Source organism: Schistocerca americana, chromosome 1 (genome assembly GCF_021461395.2).
Source record: "Schistocerca americana isolate TAMUIC-IGC-003095 chromosome 1, iqSchAmer2.1, whole genome shotgun sequence".
NCBI classification, from domain to species: domain Eukaryota; kingdom Metazoa; phylum Arthropoda; class Insecta; order Orthoptera; family Acrididae; genus Schistocerca; species Schistocerca americana.
Window position 1 is genome coordinate 903,019,589 of NC_060119.1, and position 9,217 is coordinate 903,028,805.

General features: G+C 44.9%; 1 non-coding gene across 1 annotated transcript; it reads left to right on the plus strand.

The window, feature by feature from the left end:
- The first annotated feature begins 4,406 nt into the window (after nucleotides 1-4,406).
- Trnas-uga lies at nucleotides 4,407-4,481 on the plus strand. The gene has a single exon. It is a non-coding gene; the product is annotated as a tRNA-Ser (tRNA).
- The last annotated feature ends 4,736 nt before the right edge of the window (nucleotides 4,482-9,217 follow it).

A 9,217-nucleotide genomic window follows, 5' to 3' on the forward strand; every position in this document is an offset into this window, starting at 1 on the left:
TTACTTTTGCGTAGGTGCTTGTTTTTAACAACTAGTTTATTACTCTCTTGCCTTCATACGTTCAAGACGTGTATTTTTCGGCGCTGTGATAAACAATGAGGAAATTAAAATTATATTACGAAACGAAGTTATTTCAGTAGTGATTCGCAATGGTGGGTCAACAGAAGCGTCCGATCCTACCCGTCGGCTTTGACCCGTGACGTAAGCGTGTTGTGGTGTGTGACGTCATTACGGCGCGGAGTTTGATTTGCGATTGTGGCGTTTTTGTAGATGTCTTGTTTTTGTTTGTCGTGCTCTCTGGTGGTGTGTTCATGGTTTTCGTTTGTTTCGTGTGGTGGGGTCAGTTTTCTGTTGCTCAGGTGTTGGATTTGAAGCGGAATTTCTATTAGTGAGTTAATGGTTAATTTAATGCTCATTGCTGTACGTCGGGTGAGTTTGTTATTGAGTGTATTTGGTTGTGGTTTTTTGTTCAGGAATGGATATGAAAGACCGCCTTAACAGTGTTCGGTTGAGGGCGATGATGGGGGAGACAGCTTTAGAGCTGATTAAATTTCTTCAGCTATTTGGCTTAATTGCCGAGGTCGTGAAGTGCGGTGTGTGCCGTGAACCTATGAAATTGGTTAAAGTTCCGGACTCTCGGACCAGGGACGGATACATGTGGTGTTGCCGGAAAGATGGCGTATGGCGTTCTGTAAGGCGTGGTACCTGGTTCGAGAAGTCTAGATTGGCCATGCGTGAGATTGTGCTTATTACGTATTATTTTTGTTATAGTTGCGGGCAGAGTTTTTGCGCGTTTGAGACTGGTGTGAGTGAGAGGACTGTTTTAGACTGGTATTCCTTTTGTCGTGAGGTGTGTTCCGAATTTATTAAGTACAGGGGTAAGTTGGGTGGGCATGGGGTGCTTGTGGAGGTGGATGAGTCGCAGTTTGGTAAAAGGAAGTATGGGAGGGGGAAGTCTGTGGCTGGTCTTTGGGTGTGGGGGGCTGTTGTTCAGGGGGGTGGGGGTACTGAATGTGTTTTTAGGGTTGTGGAGGGGAGGTCGAAGCCTGAATTAGTGGGGTTAATTGAGGAGTATGTAGAGCCGGGGTCCACAGTAGTTTCAGATGCGTTTTCTTCATATAGGGGGTTGGGTGAGAGGGGATTTAATCACTTAGTAGTGAACCACAGTCTAGAGTTTAAGAATTATGATACTGGGGCTTGCACTAACACAATTGAGGGGATGTGGGGAGTGGTTAAGTCAGTTCTTGGGAGGGGGAAGAGGCGCTCTTCCAACCTTCAGTCTCATTTAGATGAGTACTGTTGGCGGAAGAGTGTCCCAGAGGGCTATTGCATTCTTTGGGTTTTTTTAAGGGCTGTGGGTAAAATGTATAGACCGAAAGTGGTTAGTTAGGGTGGGCTGGGTAGGTGGGTGGGTGGTTTATTTTGTTGTATAGTGTTTGTGTGTTGTATTTTGGAGTTGTGGGGGAGGGGGTTGACGTTTGGGTGGGTTGGGTTTTTATTTTAGTTCAGTATTTTTTCGTTGGTGTGTGTGTGTGTGTGTGTGTGTGTGTGTGTGTGTGTGTGTGTGTGTGTGTGTGTGTGTGTGATTGTGGTGGCCAATCTAGTTTGTGGAGCTGGAACTTTTTTGAGGTAAGTTCCGTTTTTTTTTTGGTTATTTATGTATGTTTTGTGTATTGGGTATAGGTTGGAAACATCCGATCTCACGCGTCGGCTTTGACCCGTGACGTAAGGGACCTACACATTGATCTGTAGCGTAGCCCTGAATACGAGGTTAGGTTGGGAGTTTCTTTTTGGAATGCGGCCGCGGCAGCGGCCGCGGCCGCCTATGATTCGAAAATATTGATTTGACACTAATGGACATGTATACGTAATATGAAGCAATTTGATGAACATATTGATCTGTAGCGTAGCCCACTTGAGGTTAGGTTGGGAGTTTTTTTTTTGGAATGCGGCCGCGGCAGCGGCCGCCTATGATTCGAAAATATTGATTTGACACTAATGAACATGTATACGTAATACGAAGCAATTTGATGAACATATTGATCTGTAGCGTAGCCCACTTGAGGTTAGGTTGGGAGTTTTTTTTTTGGAATGCGGCCGCGGCAGCGGCCGCCTATGATTCGAAAGTATTGATTTGACACTAATGAAGCCTGTGGGGGGATGGGGGGGCACTGCAGACTCCCCCCACCGCATAACGACACATGATGATCAAATTTTAAAAAAAAAAGAAAAATTTTTTCCGTACCTGCTAAACTGCATAAGTGCCGATGTATGTAGGTGTAAGGGAAGCTTTCGTTTCTTAGTTTTCTATTGGGGGATGTGATCGGTAGGTTCTGTTGAGCTATATAGGTTAAGGGAAGTGTCCGATTATGGATAGGAATGTGTTTTTTGGTATTTGGTCAGTTTTGTGATGTTGATTTATTTCGTTGTTTTGCGTGGTTTTGAATGGCGGTCGGTGGCTACATTTCTGTATATTTAGTTTCTCCGCACCCAAAAACCCCTAATTTCCCACGCTTGTCCCGTTACAGTCATTAGGCTTTTTGTGAAACTTGTGTATTTCAGTGTTTACAATACGTATGCGATGTTTTTATATCCGCCATATTGGAATTGTTTATAGTCGTTTCCGCGGTATTTGTGACGTCATGGGTCAAAGCCGACGGGTAAGATCGGACGCTTCTGTATTTCCGCAATGGTTATCGCCAAATTTATAAATTAATCCTTACAATGAAAGTGACAACTTCAAGAAGAACGAAGTACAAGAGGACCAGCGAACAATGAAAACAGGTCATCCTACAAGAAAATTAAGAAGTTTTCCAGACGCAGCCACGAAGACACTATTATAATAAATATTACGTTTCTGACAGAATTATAAGGTAAATTTCAACTTATTTCTGATGCTATTCCCTTACAGTCGCTTTTTGTAGTGTTGCCGACCCGGTCTGCCATTCACGGCCAAATTACAGCACTATCTCAATCAGTAATACGAATTCCGCCTTATCCTTAACTTATTCCATCAAAATTCAAAACCCATTCAGATTTTCTATTTTGTATTTTCACGGCAGAACCCCAAGGAAAGGAAACACTACAGCATCTGGAACAAGGATGCCCCAGCCCTTGAGATGAGGCATCTGTGAATAGACAAAAATCTTTGGACATGTCACGCTGGCTCAGAATGTTTGCATTGAGTATTGCCTACTGACTCCTGTCATCCCATAACCAAAGCCTATTTTTTAACAAATTGAGTAACGCATCGCTGTTCATCAGTTGCTGTGGTACGAATTTACGAAAAAATATGTTAGTCCTAAAAAGGCTTTTAGTTGTTCCTTATTCCTTGGAGCTGGACAGTTTTTTCGGATCAGGTAATATACCTCGTTCTGACACAACATGACCTTCAAATATAACTTCTTCCTTACCAAAACCAGACTTTTTTAAAATTGGCTGTTACACCATATTCTGTGAATCATTGAAGTACCTGTTCAATCAGCCTGATATGCTCTAACCAACTGGGTGTCGCTATTAGCATGTCATCTAAATGGCTCTGAGCACTATGCGACTTAACTTCTGAGGTCATCAGTCGCCTAGAACTTAGAACTAATTAAACCTAATTATCCTAAGGACATCACACACATCCACGCCCGAGGCAGGATTCGAAACTGCGACCGTAGCGCATGTCATCTACATAAACAGTGACTTTGCTAAGCAGTTCTGGTCATAAGACTTTGTCCAGTGCAGATATAAACACGCCCACAACAATGTGCAGTCCAAAAGGTAGAACATGGAATTCGTAACTTCTGTGACCACAAACAAATGCTGTATATTTCCGAATTTCTTCATGGAGCTTTATTTGCCAGTAGGACTCCTTGAGACTGAGTATGCTGATGAACTTTGTATTGCAAACTTTAAAAGCTGTTCATCCAATTTGTCTGATTTTATGCATACTGGTGCTAAAATTTTATTGATACCTCTAGCATCGAGAACTAATCTTACAGAGCCATCTGGTTTACTTACTGGTAATGACAATAGTGTGAAATTGAAGGTTGTGTAATTCCCCACTTAATCATATGATTGATCCCATCCCTTACCGTCTCTCGTTTTCCACATGGAATAGGATATGATATTATAAAGAATGTTGAAACTTCCTGGCAGATTAAAACTGTGTGCCGGACCGAGACTCGAACTTGGGACCTTTGTCTTTCGTGGGCAAGTGCTCTATCAACTGAGCTACCCAAGCACGACTCACGCCCCGTCCTCACAGCTTTACTTCTGCCAGTTCCTCGTCTCCTACCTTCCAAACTTTACAGAAGCTCTCCCACAAACCTTGCAGAACTAGCACTCCTGAAAGAAAGGATAAACTCAGTGTTTTCTTCTTGTTCAGTATCAAGCTGTGAGGACGGGGCGTGAGTCATGCTTGGGTAGCTCAGTTGGTAGAGCACTTGCCCGTGAAAGGCAAAGGTCCCGAGTTCGAGTCTCGGTCTGGCGCACAGTCTTACTCTGCCAGGAAGTTTCATATCAGCGCACACTCCGCTGCAGAGTGAAAATCTCTTTCTATAAAGAATGTTTCATATGAATGAACTTAAAATTAATATTCATAGTCTTTGATTACTCTTGGCTCCTTACTGAAAACATTTACATACTTAAATAACAAGTTAGAAAGTTCTTGTTGTTGCATATCATTTAGTATCTGTGATTCACTTAGTTTCTGCTCTACCATTTCGTAACTAAACTCAGTGTTTTCTTCTTGTTCAGTATCAAATTTGTTTGTGAAATATGCAGTTGGAAAAGAATATTGTCCTTGTGGCGCCGATGAGGTCGACACCAGTATCGATCTGAGCATCATCTTTGAACTAAGGTTTGTTTGAGCAGTTGGCAGCGGGCTCGTGCGCATGCGCAGACCTGAATTCGCGTATGAGCAGTGCCTTCCTCCCGCTTCTGGCTACTTGATGCGTGGCTGTCTGCTGTATGAGCATTAGCAGCAAGTAGCCAGAAGCTACCCAGAAAAATTTTTGTGATGCGCCCAAGCTGCCAGATTCGCGCAGAGCCAACTGAATTATGGGGGGGGGGGGGGGGGGGGGGGGGGGTTCCTTCCCCACGTGACCCGTGTATATGTTACATGTCTTCGTTTACAGCTCTCACGTCAAATGAAATCAAAACAGATTTCTGTGGCCGGGAGCCATCAAGTGAATTAATATACATTCTCATAACTATGAAAGACCAAAATAAGTTCGTAGTTTCAATTTTCTTATTTTATATTATTTCCTCGCTATTAGCAATCACCCATTAATGTCTTAATGAAGTTATTTATGTCTGTTTTACAGAGAAATTTGCTTCTATTAATTTTTTTTTTTCCGCTGAGGCAGTTAGTTTATCTTGAAACGAAGTGTTTCATTCCGCACTATTGGCTACTTTCAACCTTGTTCAATTTAAAGTGCAAATTTTCATTTTCTGGGACGAATGACATTATACCATAATAAAGTACCAAACATGAGAATACAGTACTGGACCTCCAAGAAAATTGGTATCACGAAAACCACATGGAAAGCTGAATATCAGGTACTTCAGAGTGTATCTGGACATAGAAATGTGCAATTTGAGCAGAATGAAGCATTTTAATATGTAGCCGGCCCGAGTGGCCAAGCGGTTCTAGGTGCTTCAGTCTGGAATCCTGCCTCGGGCATGGGTATGTGTGATGCCCTTAGGTTAGTTAGGTTTAAGTAGTTCTAGGGGACTGATGACCTCAGCTGTTAAGTCCCATAGTGATTAAAAAAATAATAAATTTGATATGGTTTATGAAATTCCGATGCTGCTGGAGTAGTCTCTGAATGTCCTGTTCATTTTATGACACTGTAAGATCTCTTAATGCTACATATGAATGAACATACGTAAACATTGACTTGAAGCTGACTAAGAAGGCAAATTTCCTTAGTAGTTTTGAACTAAATATCTTGTTTCAAATATAACGACAGCTGTAGCAGAATTTTACAGATCTGCCTTCTGTGAAACAGTGTTTTTCGATCACAAGGCACTTGTCTAGTACTTCCTCTAGGCCTGAAGTTATTTCTTAATTTGTATTTACGTCTTAAATTTATAGAATGCCATTCTATGGTAAATTTTAGACTGGCCGCATGCCGTGTTTAATGTTTTAACTCCCCACATGGCTTCATATTTCTTCCTAGAGTAGCATATAAACTGTCAGTTGTACAGTTTCTTTGCCTCACAGTCTAATTTTGAAATGATATTTTGCCAAGAACTGCTTCCTTATTTGCATCCTTTATCTATGTGGGATATGATAAAACTATTGATCTAAGTACAACTTAGTATGTCCTCTCAACAACATGCCACAGGGCTGCACATGGTCATGTGATGCCCCACTACGCACAAAATTCCACCAGAAATACGACGAAAAGCGGATGAGCAGAGCAAGCACCAAGCATGGGCTGCCTGCATCATCGTAGCTGCACATGCATAGTACAGCCTGTTGTTTGGCGCTTTCTGGTAACTGCTCAAACGAACCTATTATCTTTGTGTAGTTCCGCAATCCAGTTCTTTGTAAGCCTTACTTGTGTGAAGATGTGAATAAATGAACTCCTGATTATAAGGTGTTGTTTGGTGTATCTCACCCGAGCATCCATCTAACTGGTGACCTCGAGTTGTAACGTCTTCCGTTTTCGCCGTTTTACTGTGTCTGCGGCCTCCGTGTCAGTTATTTTCACGTGTATTACATCAACACAACATTCGAACAATGGCTCCAACGCCTAACGCCGGATTTTGTGATCAACATGCATTGTGTTATGGACGATGTACACCCGCCAGGACTGCAACACAATACCTCTCACTCGTCGATTATGCCGGACATTTTCATGCCTGCAAGAATAAGTGAGGTTAGCAGTGTGCATGGCTCCGGCTATCAGACGCCTTTGTTCCCGCCACATGTGCCCTTCCTCACCGACGGTGCAGTTACCTCTTACAGATCTCCGTGCAGTGTGGGATCAATGCCGATTTCTGCAAATGCTTTGTTGGATAACCTACCACCGCCAGAACAACGGTTTGCCATGCCGCAATCAGTGCAGTACCACGCGGATTCCTGCCACGTGGCCGGAACTGATATGTTCACAGGTCAACCTCCTCAGCATCTGACCACGCCCGCACCTGCCTCGGTTGAGCATCAGCACATGCCTTCCTGCTTCAATACCTCGGCCTGCAACAGGAACAATGGCTTGTTATCTGTGCCTGACCTCTATCTCCATCCTACTGCTACGCCTCAGTGTTTTGTGCCATGACATTCACCTTATCCACACACCGTTTTGAGTGAAGTGACTATGAAAAGTGAACATTCACACATTCCGCCGAACGTTCGACATCATTTTCCTCACTGTGCTTCTGGACAGCCCACACCTCTGCAACCTCCCTGCAACACAGGTGGCTCCGACTCTGATTGTACGTCGAGTTTTTCGCGGACTGGCACGCGTTTTCCAACTTTGAACTTTTTCTCACCTGTTGCTCCTGCACTGGCTCCAGTCGAACTTCTGCAACCGCAATTGACACGTTACGGTGTCTCACCCACGTCGGCCTTCCGCATTGTGACGGATCGCGCTCAACCACAACGCGTCACCTTCACGCTGCCACCTGACCAGCCGTTGTCGCCACATACCCTGGAGACACACTCTCCTGGAATACTGCAGCAACAACAGCTCATTTGAGGCAGTGCCCTGACGAATTCAAATCACCCTGTTCGTCCGAATGTTCTACAATGCTTACCGACGCTGCCGCCGTTCAATCCCAACAGGGCAACAACCTGGCTCAAAGTTGTGGACGAAGAGTTGTGGACGAAGAGTTGTGGACGAAGAGTTCGACCATTTGAAACTCGACGAATCAACCAGATTTCTGTGCCTTATCACCCACCTGCACGACCAGGAGGACTTGATTGCTGAGCTGGTCGACGCCCTGGACTCAGCTACCCAGTACACTCTAGCCAAAAAGACAGTTCTACGTCGGCTTGTGCACTCAATTGAGACAGCAATATGGCAAGTGCTCCATGTCGAGCAACTAGGCAACGACAAACCTTCACAACTTTGGAGACGGCTACGGGCCCTGGTCAGCGATGATCTACTCTCTGACACAGCTCTCCTTGCACTCTGGACAGATAAACTACCTCCCCACATCCGCTCTGGCTCAGAGGTCTCCTGAACCTGTCGAGCAACGAATGACAAACTACATGATGCATCACTACTCTACTTCGCCAGCCACTGCCTACCTGGCAAGTCCCAGGTTCTGGCTCCTTGTCCCACAGCCGGACGCGACCAGGGCTGCACTGTACCGACCGTTCCGCTCACTCCGGGACGCAGTATACAAACAGCTGGGACGTCACTGGCTCCGCCCTCGGTCACGCCCCCTCCTGCATCCGAACAGGCTGCGGCCACCGAACCTCTGGCAACGAACTTTCCGCAGGAAATGCACTCGCACTACCTATGCTGTTACTTCCACACATGGTTTGGTGAGGCGGCACCGAACTGCAGACCGCCCTGCTGCTTCCCAAACGCAAATCGCAGGTAGGTCCAGGTGCCACCTCCTGCGCACAACATGACAGGCACCTGCCAGTGCTCCATTCTGTCCGGGAACAATCGGATAATCACAGATGACTTTATATTAAAATATTTCGTCGGGATACTTTTTCCTAGTGGACACAGGCGCCGATGTTTTGCTGCTGCCTACATCCTTAGTGTCGTTGAACATCCGCCCTCATCATACTTCACTGCAAGCTGTGAATTCTACTAAACTACAATGCTCAGGTTCAACCTCCCACGTCGTCTCACTCTCCCCAAACTGCAAGCTCGAGTGGACTTTTTTAGTGTGCAATATCGAGGAACCTATACTAGGCATTGACTTCTTGCGACACCACAAACTTTCACCGGACATAGTGCGAAACACCGTACTTCATCACCCGTCCAAAACTCACTTCCCTTGTGCTCTGTCGAGCAAACCCATCTGTGACATGTCGGTCTGGGCTCATCTCATCTGTACATGCTCGGTTCTGTTGATGATGTTACAAGAAACAACACACAAGTGCCTTGTTGAGATTGAAAACGTCGCTCACCTACACAAGGAAAGCTTTGAGCTCTCCCTCTGGCTCCACGAAACTCAGTACCAGCTATCCGACGCAGCAAAGGAATTACAGACACTGCAGCAAGGACAAAGCAAGGTCAGGAAGTGTGCCGAATCT